This window comes from Macrotis lagotis, chromosome 2 (genome assembly GCF_037893015.1).
Source record: "Macrotis lagotis isolate mMagLag1 chromosome 2, bilby.v1.9.chrom.fasta, whole genome shotgun sequence".
In the NCBI taxonomy this organism is placed as follows: domain Eukaryota; kingdom Metazoa; phylum Chordata; class Mammalia; order Peramelemorphia; family Peramelidae; genus Macrotis; species Macrotis lagotis.
The window spans coordinates 195,927,448-195,944,098 of NC_133659.1; the positions used below are offsets into that span (position 1 = coordinate 195,927,448).

The following is a 16,651-nucleotide window of genomic DNA, read 5'->3' on the forward strand; positions in this document are numbered from 1 at the left end:
CAGGTGAAGCATGGAGACTGGAGGAGAAGGGGAAAATATGAGGGACATAATGGTGATGAACTGCATGTACTCCTGCATAGAAAAATGACACTGATAATACTCATATGAACCTTCTTGGTTAACAGAGCAGGTAGAGGGAGCTTTTTTAGTTGAAGCACAGGAGAAAACTGAATTCGAAGATAAAATATGGTGTAAAAATGGAGTCAATAGGAAAGAAAGGGAAATGTAATGGGAGAAAGAAAAAAGAGAGGGGGAATAGGCCAAGATATTTCATATAATAAAATTTCTTTATTACAATGAGCTATTGCAATGATATGAAGGGGGGAGGCAAGGGGGAATGAGGGAAACTTTGCTCCCATCAGAGGTGACTAGGAGAGGAAATAGCAAATATACTCAATGGGGTATAAGCTTCTGGAGTAAGAAGGAGGGGGGAGCAGGGGGAAGGGGTGGGGATGTGAATAAAGGAGGACAGGATGGACCATGGCAGGAGAGTGGTCAGATATAACACATTTTCTTTTTTTACTTCTTGCAAGGGGTTGGGATTGGAAGGCCTGCCCAGGACCATGGGGCCAGGTGGATTCTGGGCCTAAGGGGTGGTATGGGGGGGGCTCAGGGCTTCTTGGCCCCAGGACCAGGGATCTGTCTGCTGCGCCACTCAGCGACCCTACAGCAGAGTCAGAGTGAAAGGAGAGAGAAAATATAGTACATGGTAGTGGAGAAATAAGAAAGGAGCGAGCTACGATCAGCAATGGCAATGTTGGAAAAATATGGAAGCAACTTTTGCGATCTACCCATGACAGAGTTGTTGGTGTTGAAACAAAGACTAAAGCACATTTTTTATTATTATTTGCAGGAGGGTGCAGTGCAAGTGGGGCTGGGTGGCCTGCCTGGGGTCACAAAGCAGGGTGATCTTTGGGTGTCTGAGGCCGGATTTGGACCGGGGTGCTCCTGGCTTAAGGGCCAATGCTCTGTCTGCCACCCAGCCACCCCTACTATGATTACTATTTTATTTTATTTTGGGTCTTTTTTTTTCCCTTCTTTTTGGTTTTTGCAGGGCAGTGGGGATTGGGTGGCTTGCATCGGGTAGCTTGCATGTCACACGGCTGGGTGATTGTTGGGTCTACGGAGCTGGATGTGGGCTTGGGTGCTCATGTCTCCAGGGCTTGTGCTTTGTCCATTGCGCCACTTGGCCATACCTACAATTATTACTATTTTTTTTAATTTTTTCTCTCCCCTTTACTTTATCGCCCAAGCAAGTCTATATTCACGGGGGAGGGGCATTTTGTTTACTCTTAAAGAAGAATATTTTATTAATGCAAAAAAAACATTTGTACAAAATGAGAATTAAAAAATAAAAAAAAAATATGATGATCCACCTCTTTCAGTTCTATTCTTGTACAACTGAATTAAGATGGAGAAAAATCACTCAATCATTATGACTTTTTTACATAACCTCAATCTCACTAACATCAGGCAATCCTACCAAATCACCCTTATCAACTCACTTTATCTCACACTCTACAGCAGATTTTCCATTTTTTAAAAAAAATCTATTCTCAAATCTCTTGTAGGCTCCCTAGCCTCTTCTCAGTTGAGAAAATGCAAGTCATTTGCCATTGAGTTCCTTCTCCCTCTTTCTGATGTCATCACTCACTTGCCTTTAACCACTATCCTTCCTCCATCCCTGTCTTACATGAAAAGGTGCTCTTGGGGTGGCTAGGTGGCTTAGTGGATAAAGCACCGGCCCTGGAGTCAGGAGTACCTGGGTTCAAATCCAGTCTCAGGCATTTAATAATTACCTAGCCATGTGGCCTTGGGCAACCCACTTAACCCCATTTGCCTGGCAAAAACCTAAAAAAAAAAAAAAAAAAAAAAAAAAAAGAGGTGCTCTTATTCCTTAACAAGGCTACCCCTCTACAAGCACAAACAAATCCATTCCATCCTATCTTCTCCAAAAGGTTCCTCTTATCATTCTCGTTCTAAATTAAATCTTTTCATGTCTACTGACTGCTTTCTTTCTACTAACATATCCATGTCTCCTCCTTCAAAAAACTCTCTTATGATTCTTTGATCAGATCATCTCCCACTAATTAAAGTCTTCTATCTTCTGTGCTTTGTGGCTAAACTAGAAAAGATTGTCCACAATAGGTGGATCCATTTTCTTTCCTCACTCCTCTTAATTCCTTATAATATAACATCTGACCTAATTCCAACAAAATGGTTCTCTCCAAAGTTTCCAATGATTTCTTAAATGTCAAATCCAATAGCCTTTTCTCAATCCTCTATTTCTTCAACTTTTCAGTAGACTTTGTCACAGTCATCACCTTCTTTTCTTTTATATTCTCTTCCTAGGTTTTTGGGACTTCACTCTCTTCTGGTTCTCCAACTACTATCCTGAGACTGGATACTCATCCAAATTACATTCTGTAAACTTAGGGTTCTATCCTGACACTGCTTCTGTTCTCCTTCTATACTACCTTCAACACTTCCCATGGATTTAATTACTAATTCTATATTAATGATTCTCAGATTTACCTATCATGACCCAGTTTCTCTGCTGACCTGCAATCTTATTTTAAATTTTTTTTTTATTTTTGGTTTTTACTAGGCAATGAGGTTAAGTGACTTGCCCACGGTCACACAACTATGTAATTATTAAGCATCTGAGGCTGGATTTGAACTCAGGTCCTCCCGACTCCAGGGATGGTACTCTATATATTGCCCTATCTAGTTGCCCCCATTGACCTACAATTTTGCATCTTCAATGCTTCATTGCCTATTCAACATCTCAAACTGGATGCCAAATAGATAGGATATAGCCCAAAAGATCTGAATAAGGTTCCTTTAAAGGGGTTTCTGAGTGATAATGGCAAAAAGAGAAATTTTTGAAATGATAATGGGGAGAAAGCAATTCCTATTTCAACTTCCTCTAACAAAGAAAGATTTAAGGCCAGAAATGCAAGACTGTGAGGGAATGGAAAGGGAAGGGAACCTCAGATGGGTCCCTCATATGGAAGGATCATAAAATCATATTGTAGAAGTCAGTTCCTCTCTGGCCAGCAAAGGAGACTGGCCAGGACCTAGACTTCAGATACACTGTCTGCTATTCCTTCCCTAGGGTCTGAGGTGAGGGGTGAGAAGATGGGCAGTGTTTAGCTGTTTTAAACAGTTTATCATCCCATCTCCTACTCTCCAATCTTAAATATAGTTTCTTCACATGATATGACTTTGACTCTGTGCCTCAGACACTTACCCTGCAGGGTGACTAGATGTTTGCATTAATCTACTGTAAAAGGAAATGGCAAACCACTCCAGTTATCTTTGCCAAGAAATAGAATGAACATTAAGTGCTATGGGTAATTTGCCATTTCCTTTTCCAGTAGCACACCTAATTTATGCAGAGTTGGATATGACTGAATGACTGAATAAGGTAAGGTAAATCTACAGTACTTACTTTGATCTACTTAAGTTTAAGAATTCTTTCAAAAAGTTAGGTCAGTATGTTCAATACTGACTAAATACTATTTCCATTTTCTTATGAATGCTAATCATTCTTTTAAAAATAGTGCAAAATAATGAAAAAATAAATGAAATAAACTCACTAGTTAATAATGTGCAGGCTCTAATCAACATAAAAGGGAAGTAGAAGGGAAATAAGGAGAACTGTCATTAAGGAAAAAATTTTTAAGATAAGAAAAATAAAAGTATCTGTCCAGCTCAAGTGTAGAAGAACTTTTGTTTCTCTCCTTTTATCTTTCAAAGAGCATGGACTATAACTACAAAGTTTTTCCGATTCTCTTGAAAGCTATACATCTGTGTCTAGTGATTTGAACTCAAGAATATTACATATAGGGGCGGCTAGGTGGCGCAGTGGATAAAGCACCAGCCCTGGAGTCAGGAGTACCTGGGCTCAAATCTGGTCTCAGACATATAATAATTACCTAGCTGTGTGGCCTTGGGCAAGCCACTTAACCCCGTTTGCCTTGCAAAAACCTAAAAAAAAAAAATAAAAAAAAATTTAAGCATTTATTTTCTCTTTCTCCCAGTTCCTCTCCCCTCACACCTCTAAGGTCTTTTTTTTTTTAGATTTTTGCAAAGCATATGCTTTAAGAGGTTATGGCATTACCTTTTTAGCTATCAACTGGAGAATGGATGAACAAGTTGTGGTACATGACTGTAATGGAATACTGTTGTGTTATAAGAAGTAATTGAGGGAAGGAAGAAACAAACTCTCACTCTTGCAGATGACAATGGTATATACCTAGAGAATACTAAAAAATCATATTAAAAACTTATCATACTTATCATTACTAGAAACAATTAACAACTTTAATAAAGTTGCAGAATATAAAATAAACCCACACAAATCCTCAGTATTTCTATACATTACTAGCAAAATACAGCCGTAAGAGCTAGAAAGAAAAATCCCATTTAAAGTAACTTCAGAAAATATAAAATACTTGGGAGTCTACCTGACAAGGCAGACTCAGGAACTCTATGAAAACAACTATAAAACACTTTTCACATAAACAAAATCAGATTTGAATAACTGGGCAAATATTAATCTCTCATGGATAAGCCGAGCTAACATAATAAAAAATGACAATTCTACCTAATTTAAACTACTTAATTAGTGCCTTACCAATCAAACTTCCAAAAGATTACTTTAATGAGCTTGAAAAAATTGTAACTAAATTCATATAGAGAAACAAAAAATCAAGAATATCAAGAGATTTAATGAAAAAAAGTACAAAAGAAGGTGGCTTAGCCTTACCAGATCTAAGATTGTATTATAAAGCATCATCAAAACTGTCTGGTACTGGCTAAGAAACAGATTGGTATATCAGTGAAATAAAGTAGGTACAAAAGAGACAGTAGGAAATGATTATAATAATCTGCTGTTTGATAAACCCAAAGAGTCCAGTTATGGGGATAAAAACTCTTTGATAAAAACTATTGCAAAAACTGCAAGTTAGTATGGCAGAAACTTGGATTAAACTAACACCTCACACCCTATACCACGATAAGATCAAAATGGATACATAATTTAGACAATAAAAGACAACAATATAAGCAAATAGGAGATCAAGGAATAGTTTACCTGTCAGATCTATGGAAAGGGAAGCAGTTTATAACCAAAGAAGAAATGGAGAACATCATTAAAAACAAATTAGATAATTTTGATTACATTAAATTAAAAAGTTTTTGCACAAACAAAACTACCGTAACCAAGATCAAAAGAAATGTAGCAAATTGGGAAACAATTTTTACAACTAGTATTTCTGACAAAGGACTCATTTCTAAAATATATAGAGAGAACTGAGTCAAATTTATAAAAAAAAAAGCCATTCCCCAATTGACAAATGGTCAAAGGCAATTTATAGATGAGGAAATCAAAGCTATCCATAGTCTTATCAAAAATTGCTCCCAATCATTACTGATTAGAGAAATGTAAATTAAAACATCCCTGAGGTACCACTTCACACTTCTCAGACTGGACAATATGACTAGAAAAGACAATGATCAATGTTGGAAGGGATGTGGTAAATCTGGGACACTAATGCATTGTTGGTGGAGTTTTGAACTGATCCAACCTTTCTGGAGAATAGTTTGGAATTATGCCCAAAGGACAAGAAAAATATGCATGCCCTTTGATCTAGCAATACCCACTACTAGGTCTATTATCATGAAAAAAGGTAAAAACATCACTTGTACAAAAATATTCATGGCAGCCCTGTTTGTGGTAGGCAAAGAATTGGAAATCGAGTGAATGGGCATCAACTGGGAATGGCTGAACAAATTATGTTATTTGTATGTCATGGAACACTATTGTTCTTTTAGAAACCAGGAAGGCTGGGAATTCAGAGAAGCCTAGAAAGATTTGCAGGAACTGATGCTGAGCGAGATAAGCAGAACCAGAAGAATATTGTACACCCTAACAGCAACATGGGGGTGATGATCAACCTTGACAGATTTGCTCACTCTATCAGTGCAATAATCAGGGGCAATTTTAGGGTATCTGCGATGGAGAATACCATCTGTATTCAGAGAAAGAACTGTGTCTCATGTAGACATAATTTTGCTATCTCTAATATTTTATTTTTTCCTCAAGGAAAAAACTTTCTGTTTGGTCATTTTTAATTTTCAATAAGGTATCTTCTTGGTGTATGTTATACATATACATATACACACACACACACACACACACACACACACATAAGTTCTCTCAACACATTCAATTTTGATCAATGTATAGCATAGAAACAATGTAAAGATTATGAGACTGCCTTCTGTGAGGGGTGAGAGAGGGAAGGGAAGATGGAGGAAAAATTGCAAAATTCAAAACCTTACAAAAATGATAGAAATTATTATTGTATATAATTGGAAAACAAATAAAATATTCTTTAAAAAAAAGGTGATGGGTGACAGCTAGGTGGCACAGTCAATAGAGTACCAACCTTGGAGTCAGGAGGACCTGAGTTCAAAGTCAAACACCTAATACTAATCTAGATGTGTGATCATGGACAAGTCATTTAACCCAACTGCCTTCCAAAAAAAAAAAGTGATGGACAGGATGATTTCAGAAAAACCTGGACTCACATAAACTGATACAAAGTAAAGTGAATAGAACCAGGAGAACACTGAACTACTGTGAATGACTCAGCTATTCTCAGCAATATAATGCTCTAAGACAATCCCCAAGAAATGATGAAAAATGCTATCCACCTATATAGAAAGAACTGTAGCCTGAATGCGGACTGAAACATACTATTTTTCACTTTCACTATTATTATTATTATTATTAGGTTTGAGTTTTCTTCCATAAAATGACTAATATCTTCCTTTTGCGGGTTGGCGGGGAGTGAGGCGGCAGCACCATGAAGGCCTCGGGCACCCTGAGAGAGTACAAGGTAGTTGGAATGCCTGCCTACTCCCAAGAGTCCAGTGCCACCTCTTTATCACATGCAGATCTTGGCTCCTAACTATGTCATAGCAAATACCAATCCTGGTACTTTGTGTCCCAGCTAAAAAAGATGAAGAAGTCTTCTGAAGAGATCATATACTGTAGACAGGTCTTTGAAAAGTCCCCTCTTAGGGTGAAAAATTTTGGGATCTGGCTGCATTACAATTCCAGGAGCAGAACCCACAACATGTACAGGGAGTACAGAGACCTGACCACTGCTGGTGCTGTCACTCAGTGCTACCGAGATATGGGGGCCCGTCACCGTGCCTGAACCCACTCCATCCAGATCATAAAAGTGGAAGAAATTCCTGCCAGCAAGTGCCACCGACTACAAAATCAAGTTGCCTCTGCCCCACAGAGTTCTGCGCCTCCAGCACAAACTGGCTTTACTACCAAGAGGCCCAACACATTCTTCTAAGTGCAGAGGCAAGGAGGCACAAGTTTTATTTGATCTGTTTAAATAAATTTCCTATTTGGAAGCCCCCCAAAAATAAGTAAATAAAATAAAAGGACTAATATGGAAGGAAGTGTCTATATAAATTCTCCATGTATAACATGTATCAGATTGTTTTCCATTTCAGGGAAAGGGGAAGGGTGGAAGAAAAGGAGTGAATATGAAACACAATATTAAAAAATAAAAGAACGCTAAAAATTGCTTTTATATGTGATTGGGAGAAAAAAATTTTTTAAAGGAAGAAATAAGGTTGAGGATGGGGGGGAGTCAAGATTATAGAATAGGAAGAAGCAAAAAGTTCCCCCAATGCACCTTCTCCACAAAGATCTAGAACATACACAAGACCAAATTCTGACTTGGAAATTCAAGAAAAAATCCAGTTGTCATTTTTTGCAGACACTGGCCAAAGGATTTGGTCAAAAGTACTGCCGGGGGCAACTAGGTGACACAGTGGATAAAGCACAGACCCTGGAGTCAGGAGTACCTGAGTTCAAATCCGGTCTCAGATACTTACCTAGCTGTGTGGCCTTGGGCAAGCCACTTAACCCCATTTGCCTTGCAAAATCCTAAAAAAAAAAAAAAAAAAAAAAAAAAGTACTGCCAGGAGGAGTATTCTGTTTTTAGGAACTAAAAGAGAAATGAAGCTGTGCATGGGGGTGGGGGGTGGGGGGAAGGAAGAGGTTTCAAGAGATCCAGGGTACAAAAACAGGTGCCATCTGGTAGTTTTGGAACTCACTTCCCAATACTGGGTCACAGATCCTAAACAAACCGAGAAGGGGCTTTTGCCAAGGTATGGCAATAAAAAGAGCAATCAGCTCTCACAAATCCTCAGCAAAGAATAAATTCAGAAGCAAATAAGAGAGGTTGTGACTGACCCAAGAAGCAGAACAGGGACTCAGTTAAAGCCTCCAATCCAGTTTGAAGTGTATAGTAGAATTGCCAAGGCAATAATAATTACAGACCAGAAGGAAGCCTGCAGTTCTGTCACTATCAATCTGCACAATCTCCCAGAGAGCTGATAGTGGCTTGAATCCAATAGCAATGTCTCCTGGAATTTCCAATAATGGACAAGTCAAGAGGTGTCTTTTCTCTTGACTCCAATCTGAATCAAATCTAAAAGAGCTGAGACCAGGAAAAATTGTGAGCACATTTCACTCTGATCACATCATTGTGAGAGTCTTAAGAACTTGCAGATCCCCAGCATGAGCTGTCCCTGAGATTATGAATAACACAACATTCAATACTTATTAAAAAAAAAAAGCATCAAGAGCCATAAGGACAGAAGCTCAGCAGACATTTCCACCAGAGTATACAAAGACCACTACTAAAATATAGTCCAGAGTCAAGAAACAGACTGGAAGAGCAAACAAAACAAAAAAAAAATGCCATTATTAAAGGCATATATTATGATGACAGGAGAGCTCAAGACACAAACCCAGAAGAGAATGATTCCAAAATATCCAAAACAAAGTGTCATAGTAAAACACAGCTTAGAAAAAGTTTAATCAGAATTTTTGGAAGAGATAAAGCAAGAGTTAAAAAAAAATTAAAAGTATATTTTTAAAACCAACTGGGATTGATAGAGGGGAAAAAAATCTGAACAGGAATGAGAGCTATGGAAAAAAAGATACAAAGGAAGAATTAAACAAAAGGTATAAATATGTCCCAGAAGATATCTCGTTGAAAATTAAAAATGACCAAATAGAAAGCTAACACTCTACAAAATAGCAAAAAATAATGTCAACAACAGCACTGTGAGATGATCAACTATGATGAATGCAGTTCCTCTCAGCAGATCAGAAATCAAGAACAACTGTGAGAGACCTACTATGGACAATGCCATCCACATCAGAGGGAAAAAAACAATAAAATCTAAATGCATACAGGTTAAACACAAATATACATGTACAACTTTTACCAGACTCTTTGTCACCATGAGAAGGGGCAGGGAAGGGAGGGGTGGTAGAAAAATGTATAACTTATAAATTTACAAATGGATAGATATTGAAAAACTACCATAGCATGTAACTGGAAAAATAAAATAACATTTCAATTTTTAAAAAAGGAAAAGAAATAATGTCTTAAGATTGAGAAAAAAAAATAAGAAAGAAAACAGGGTTATCTCATGGTAAAAATAAGTGACCTGTAAAACAGACTGAAAAAAGATCCTCTATGAATCATGAAAGCCATGACTAAAACCCAAATGCAGACATACATTCTATTTCAAAGAAAGTTAAGAAAATTGCTCAGATCTTTTGGAACTAGAGGAAACAGTAGAAATAGCATCCACTAATCATTTCCTGAAAGAAAAGTTAAAATCAAAACTCCAAGGAACATTATAATCAAAATCCAGAGCCTCCAAGTTAAAGAAAAAAATACTGCAAGCAGTCAGAAAGTTACATTTCAAGTCTTGAGGAATCAGGATCACGTAAGATTTTGCAGCTAACACAATAAAGAAGCAAAGAGCTTGGAATATGATATTCCAAAAGGCAAACGATCTAAACTGACAACAAAGAATTACTGCTATTCTCAGCAAAACTGAATTTGTAATGCCATGGGGGTGGGGGTAGGGTGAAATGAACCTTTTAATGAAATGGAACTTCTAAACAAATGTCTAGTCAATATGTAAAGATGGCTGAGAAGATGGGGTGGTGGGAGGGAGAGTGCAGCATTACACACTTAAGTTTAACATTTTTCTCCATCATTTTTTTAACTCTATGAATCAATAAAATAATAAATCAAGCCCTGATAATGCACAATTTGCCAATTTCCAAAGTGTAAAATTTAAAAATATGACCTCATAAGTTCAAAAGATCTGGCTCTGGCATTCCTAATGAAAAGACCGGAATGAAATAGAAAATTTGAACTACAGACACAGGAATCAAGAGAATCATAAATAGGTAAACATGAATAATCAAAAAGGATGAACAAATATATACATTGTTTATATGAGGAAATGATAGATATAGCACCTTAAACCTCCAGCGTCATCAGGGAGTCTAATTAGACAGAGGGAAACAAAATTTCGATGTTATTTGTTAAAAGAATGGGTGGGGTGAAAAGGAGAGAGAATGAGGGAAATTATGTCGCATATTTGAGCTGCACAAGTATGAGGTTACACTGATCTAAAATCAGAAGGAAGACTACAAAGACACAGACACCCACGCCCCAGAAATACATTTCGCCCAGCACTGAAACAGCAAGTAAAGCATATTATGGAAAAGAGAAATAAGAACAGAGAGAGGGTAAGATTAAGGGAGGGATTAGTGAAAAGGAAAACAAAAGTTTTAAGGGAGTATAAGAAACAAAGGGAAGGAAAAGTATAAGCGAATTTGATGAAAAGAAATATACAATTAACAATCATAACAATGTAAATGGGATAAACACACATAAAATGCAAAAGGAAGGAAAAAAGGCAGGCAAGGAAGTGGAAGAAGGGAGGGAAGAAGGAAAGGAAGGCAAATCTTGACTGTGTGACCCTAAGTCAATTAGACTACACTTCAGTTACAGTATCTCTTTTCAATTCTAAATAATATGTAATCTCTTAAATTTGGAAGCTTCTTTCAATGATGCAGATGACAACTCATTTTTGTCTGTCCATTCTGTGCCATTCTTATCAATATTCTCCCAGCAGTTTGCAAGACTTCTTCCTCATTTTCTCCTGAGATCACCAACTGGAGTACCAGTAGCACACTCTGGCTATCTGTCATTCCTCACCTTTACATGATTAACATCTTTTCCTATTTTATACACACATATATACTTAATGACATCTTTTATTTGTTTTTCAGAGTTCCTCACTGGTTTTATGTTGCAGCCTATTCTCATTCATCATGCTCCTCTCCTCAGCATTCTATGTGAAATTCATTTTTAATTCTTCAGAGACAGTGGCACTCTTGTCCCAATAGCATATGCAAACACTGGTAGAATATTGACATTAAAAATATGGACCTCTACTTTCAAGGGAAAGTGAATTCTGCAATTTTTCAAAGGCAATCCAATTTCTTCCTCCTGTTAAACTCTAGGTTCAACTTGTCTATATGCATTCTCTATCACCTATAAACATCCTAATGTACAAATTCTACAGAAATATTTTAAATGACCTTCAGTCTGATATGGAAATAGTGACACAGAGTCAAAGAGTGATAAGAAAATGTTTTTGGACTCTTAAATAAACTTTTAATTTCACTAATGGTTCTCTGAATATAAGTCCCTGTTCAATGATCAAAGATTACATGCATTGCTGAATAGCATTCTTGCTATTACTTTAGGGGGTCCCCCCCAACTCCTCCCAAAAGAAGGAAGAGATTTAAAATGCAAGGATAGCTTTTAGATAATCTTGGAGAAGCAGATTAAGGGGGTGACAGTTTCACTGTACATCAAAAGACAACAAGATATTTCATGTCATGGAATATTTTGTCATCACCTAGAACAACAGTAATGATAATTACAAAAAGACCACCATGAAAATAAATTACAGTTTATGTACCAACATCAATTATGATAAAGTTGATAATAAATTCTACAAAGATTTTTATAAATTTCAAATTATATGAACATTCTTCATCTATAAAATAAGGATACTAATTTTTCCAATATAGATACCTCACAGGTTATTGTAAAGGAGCGTTGCAAATCTTAAAACAAAGAATGAATTATTATAATCATGTTAACACCAAGATGGTTCTTGCCATCCCCCAAATGCAACTTAGTTCTTGCTTCATCTACTCCTTTCAGCTAAGTCACTATTTCTAACAAACCACCTTTTTCAGTTAGCCTTCCCTGATTATTATCAACTCATTCTGACTCCATTTAATTTCCATCTTCTGAATTTTTCGCATCCAGTTCTCATTCTATTCTTCTGTCATTAAGCACAATAATTCTCATTCCAGAAATTATCTTACCCATTGTTTCCTACCTGTCTAAATCTTCCTTAACTTCAAAATGCAGCTTGAACCACCCCATAATGCTTTCTCTAATATCTAAAAAATTATCTCTTTCGTGAAATCTTTTATACTACATTAGATCTTTCTTGTGAATTTTAGTACCTGACATTAATTATTTTGTGTATTCATCTTTTTCTAATATTAGAATGTAAATTATTTTAATGCTATTTTTTCAAATACAGGCAAAGATAATTTTCAACACCATCTTTTTTTGTAAGCTTTTGAGTTCCACACTTTTCTACCTCCTTCCTTTAACCCTCCCCTTATGATAGTGAGTAATTTGATAGGCTACGTTTACAATCATGTTGTGAAAGAAGAATGAGAACCAATGGGGAAAAAAGACAAGAAAAAGAAAAACCATAAAACAAGCTTTGAAAAGTGAAAATGTTATGCTTTGTGTCTGCGTTTTGATTTCAGTTTTTCTCTCGGGATGTGAAATTTTTTTTTCTATCACAAGTTTTTTAGAATTGTCTTTGATTGAAGGTGGCTAGGTGCCACAATAGATAGAGCACCGACCCTGGAGTCAGGAGTACCTGAGTTCAAAACCAGCTTCAGACACTTGAAAATTACCTAGCTGTGTGGCCTTGGGCAAGACACTTAACCCCATTTGCCTTGCAAAAAAAAAAATCTTAAAAAAAAAAAAGCAGAATTGTCTTTGATCACTGAACTGCTGAGGAGCTAAATCCATCCATAAATGACCATCACACAATGTTACTGGTTAATGCATACAATGTTTTTCTGGTTCTGCTCACTTAACTCAACAACAACTCATGCAAGTCTTTTCAGGTTGTTCTGATTTCTTACAAAATACTAATCGATCACATAGAAAATAATTTTTTTTTAAAAAGAAGGTTCTCATTTTAAAAATCTTCATATCCCCACAAACTATAACATAGTACAATTCACAGAGTTGCAAAATAAATGCTTTCGACCTTGAACTGAAAACAATATTGTTTGTTTTGGGGGTTTTTTTTAGGTTTTTTTTTTGCAAGGGAATGGGGTTAAATGGCTTGCCCAAGGCCACACAGCTAGGTAATCATTAAGTGTCTGAGACTGGATTTGAACCCAGGTACTCCTTTGTCAGGGGCAGCTAGGTGGCACAATGGATAAAGCACTGGCCCTGGAGTCAGGAGTACCTGGGTTCAAATCCAGTCTCAGACAATAATTACCTAGCTGTGTGGCCTTGGGCAAGCCACTTAACCCCATTGCCTTGCAAAAAAAACCTAAAAAAAAAATTCTGTCTTGTAATTTCACAGGCTTTTATTTCTTCTCCCCAACAAGGGATAAAATCTCCAAGGAGAGAAAGGAAGAGAAGATGCAAATGAGATCCTCTCAGAAATAGTGTCAAGAGGTAGCCAAAATTATTGGATATTTTGAGTACAACTCTCAGAGAATTACATTTATTTTTTCAAAAAAAAATTAAAATTAAAAGCGAAACTAGCATTGTGAATTTACTGTAATATAGCAAATACAACAGGTTACTAATTGTTGAACATAGTATGCACAAACGAGGTTAAATCTTGACTAGGACTCAATTAACCACCACAGGCTCATGACATGGATGAGCTTGTGTTGTTGTGCTTGCTACACTGGACTGTGAAGTGTTCAAACAAGAGGTGTGTGGAAGTTGGAAGATACCAAAATAATCTGTCATTTATTTAACAGCATTTATTTTGCTCAGCACAAAATAAGAAACTGGTTTCAAAAAACAAACCAACCCTTTGAATTAAAAAATTAAAAATGTGTTGAGACTGACAAAAGATAAAAGTATTTGAAATCCCTAGCAATTGAAATTTAAATTTGGTTGTCCTAAATATTTTGTTTAAATGAAATAATATTCCCTCATAAAAATATAGAATAAAGGTGGAAAAATCAATTCAGTAGAGCAACTGAAACATAAGAAAAGTTAAAATAAACATTTTATGTAGCAGAATTGTAATGTAAAAAGGCAAAATCCAGAAAATATGATCCTTTATATTGATCACTAGGATTTGTGAATGTTACTATTTATGGAAAGTCTGTGCTATACACTGAAACATACAAAGAAGAAAGACAAAAACCTGTCCTTGCTCTCAAGTAGTTCACATTCCAATAAGAGACAATAGCTAAACAACTAAATAGTAAAAAGGTACAAACAAGATAAATTGTAAATAATCTCAGAGAGAAGATACTAAGATTAAGGTTGCATCTTGTCCCACTTGCACATTAGGTAAGACTTCAACTTAACAAAGCTGAGTGGAGGATCATAGGAAAAACTTGAGGTAGGGACACCACCAAAGGGCTATATGAAATTGTCCAGGCCTGAGATGATGGGCACCTTTCCAGAGTGGCAATCAGAAAGAAAGAGAATAAATGGGATATTACTAAGCAGAATCAATAGGACTTGACAACTGATTAAATATTGGAGGGAAGGAACAGCAAGAAAGTGAGGAGCCAAGGATCACATTGGAGGTTGCAAACTTAGTTGACTGGAAGGATGGTGGTTCCCTTGACAATGGCAAAGTTAAGAAAAGAGGGTTTAGAAGGGAACAAGTCTGGACATTTAAATTTAAGATGTCTATAGGACATACAGTTAAAAATGTCCAATAGGCAGTTTAAGATGCAAGAATGTAGGTCAGTAGATGGATTAGAGCATGACAAACATACCTGAGAATTCTCTACATAAAGATGACTGAATCCAATTATTGTCATATTAACAAGAAATATTAACAGACTTTCCTTCCAATAGGAGGCTGAAACAAGCACTAAACCGAATAATCTTCTGTTCTGGCTATGAATAGACTTTTCTAGCTTACAAAATAAAGCAATACAAAATTCGCTATTATTCATGACATCTTATTTGTGTAAAAACAGGTTCTAGTTATAATAAAAGCAAAATAAACTTGATTAGTGCCTGAATTAAGAATAATAATATCAAAGACAGTTTAAAGAACTTTTGGCAGCAAAACAATTTTAGCACATAAATATTATGGTTTATTTAAAAATTATAAAAATTTATCAATAAGTACCTGTTATTTATTATAATGGTAATAAATTATTAATTTTATTTGACTAAAATATGAATGGTTAATATATGTAAAGTTTTTCCATAAAAAGTGGAAATATCATTATATCAAATTTATTGATTTAAAGAGTAAGTTATGTCTTCTTTTAAAGAAGCAAAAGCTGGCAACTAAAAGCAATATGCTACAGCTGGCTCTTTTTTTTTCCTGGTATATGCCAGCTTCCTATTCATTACTGGAGGGGAGAACAAAGGGAAAGGCAAGTCAATTGCTATCAATTTTTGTGGGGTTTAGTAGTTCTGAAAAATACAGAAGAGAAAAGTTATAGCAACCAGATCCTATCAATGAAAATCGGTCTATATATTCTTTACTGCAAGATATCCATTGTTGTATTGGGGTGGCTAGGTGGCGTAGTGGGATAAAGCACCGGCCCTGAAGTCAGGAGTACCTGGGTTCAAATCCGGTCTCAGACACTTAATGATTACCTAGCTGTGTGGCCTTGGGCAAGCCACTTAACCCCATTTGCCTTGCAAAAAATAAAAAAAAAAAGATATCCATTGTTAAAAGCAATGATCATGCAGAAGCCACCACAAGAAACTAAGCACTTGGTTTGGAATGTATCCATCCTCCCCTGATGAAGCCTGGGATTTCTGTTCTTTGTTTTCCTCTAATCACTCTTCTCTAGACTTTTAAGTCGTTTTAATTTTTTTTTTTAGGTTTTTTGCAAGGCAAATGGGGTTAAGTGGCTTGCCCAAGGCCACACAGCTAGGTAATCATTAAGTGTCTGAGACCGGATTTGAATCCAGGTACTCCTGACTTCAGGGCCGGTGCTCTATCCACTGTGCCACCTAGCCGCCCTGTTTTAAATTTTTTTAACTATGCTTATGTTTTAATTATTCTTTTCCTCTTTTAGTATCGCCTATATTGGGCTTTTTGAACTGATGAGTATTAGTCCTGAAGCCATTTATATCATAGAAGAATCTATAGAAGACTTAAGAGCCTTCCCAAGGTGGGGTAGAAAATGATGGGAGCAATAGCCAGTATAACCCCCTGTCCCATGTAAACTAGATAGCTTTTTTCCCTTAAAAGATACTGAAACCATCCTCTAGATTAGATTGGTTCAGGATACTAAAGGATTGAGGCAGCTAGGTGTCATAGTGGATAAAATGCTAGACCTGGAGTTAGAAAGACTCATCTTCCTGAATTCAAATCTGGCCTCAGACACTACCTAGCTGTGAGACCCTGGGCAAATCACTTGACTCTGTTTTGCTTCAGTAAACTGAGT

At 36.4% G+C, this 16,651-nt stretch overlaps 1 protein-coding gene and 1 pseudogene across 10 annotated transcripts in view; one reads left to right on the forward strand and one right to left on the reverse strand.

Annotated features, from left to right (window-relative positions):
- GPATCH8 (G-patch domain containing 8) overlaps nucleotides 1-16,651 on the reverse strand; it is a 131,273-nt gene that overhangs the window by 108,321 nt on the left and 6,301 nt on the right. The gene's annotated exons all lie outside the window — the stretch shown is intronic.
- LOC141513959 (large ribosomal subunit protein eL20 pseudogene) lies at nucleotides 6,850-7,382 on the forward strand (annotated as a pseudogene).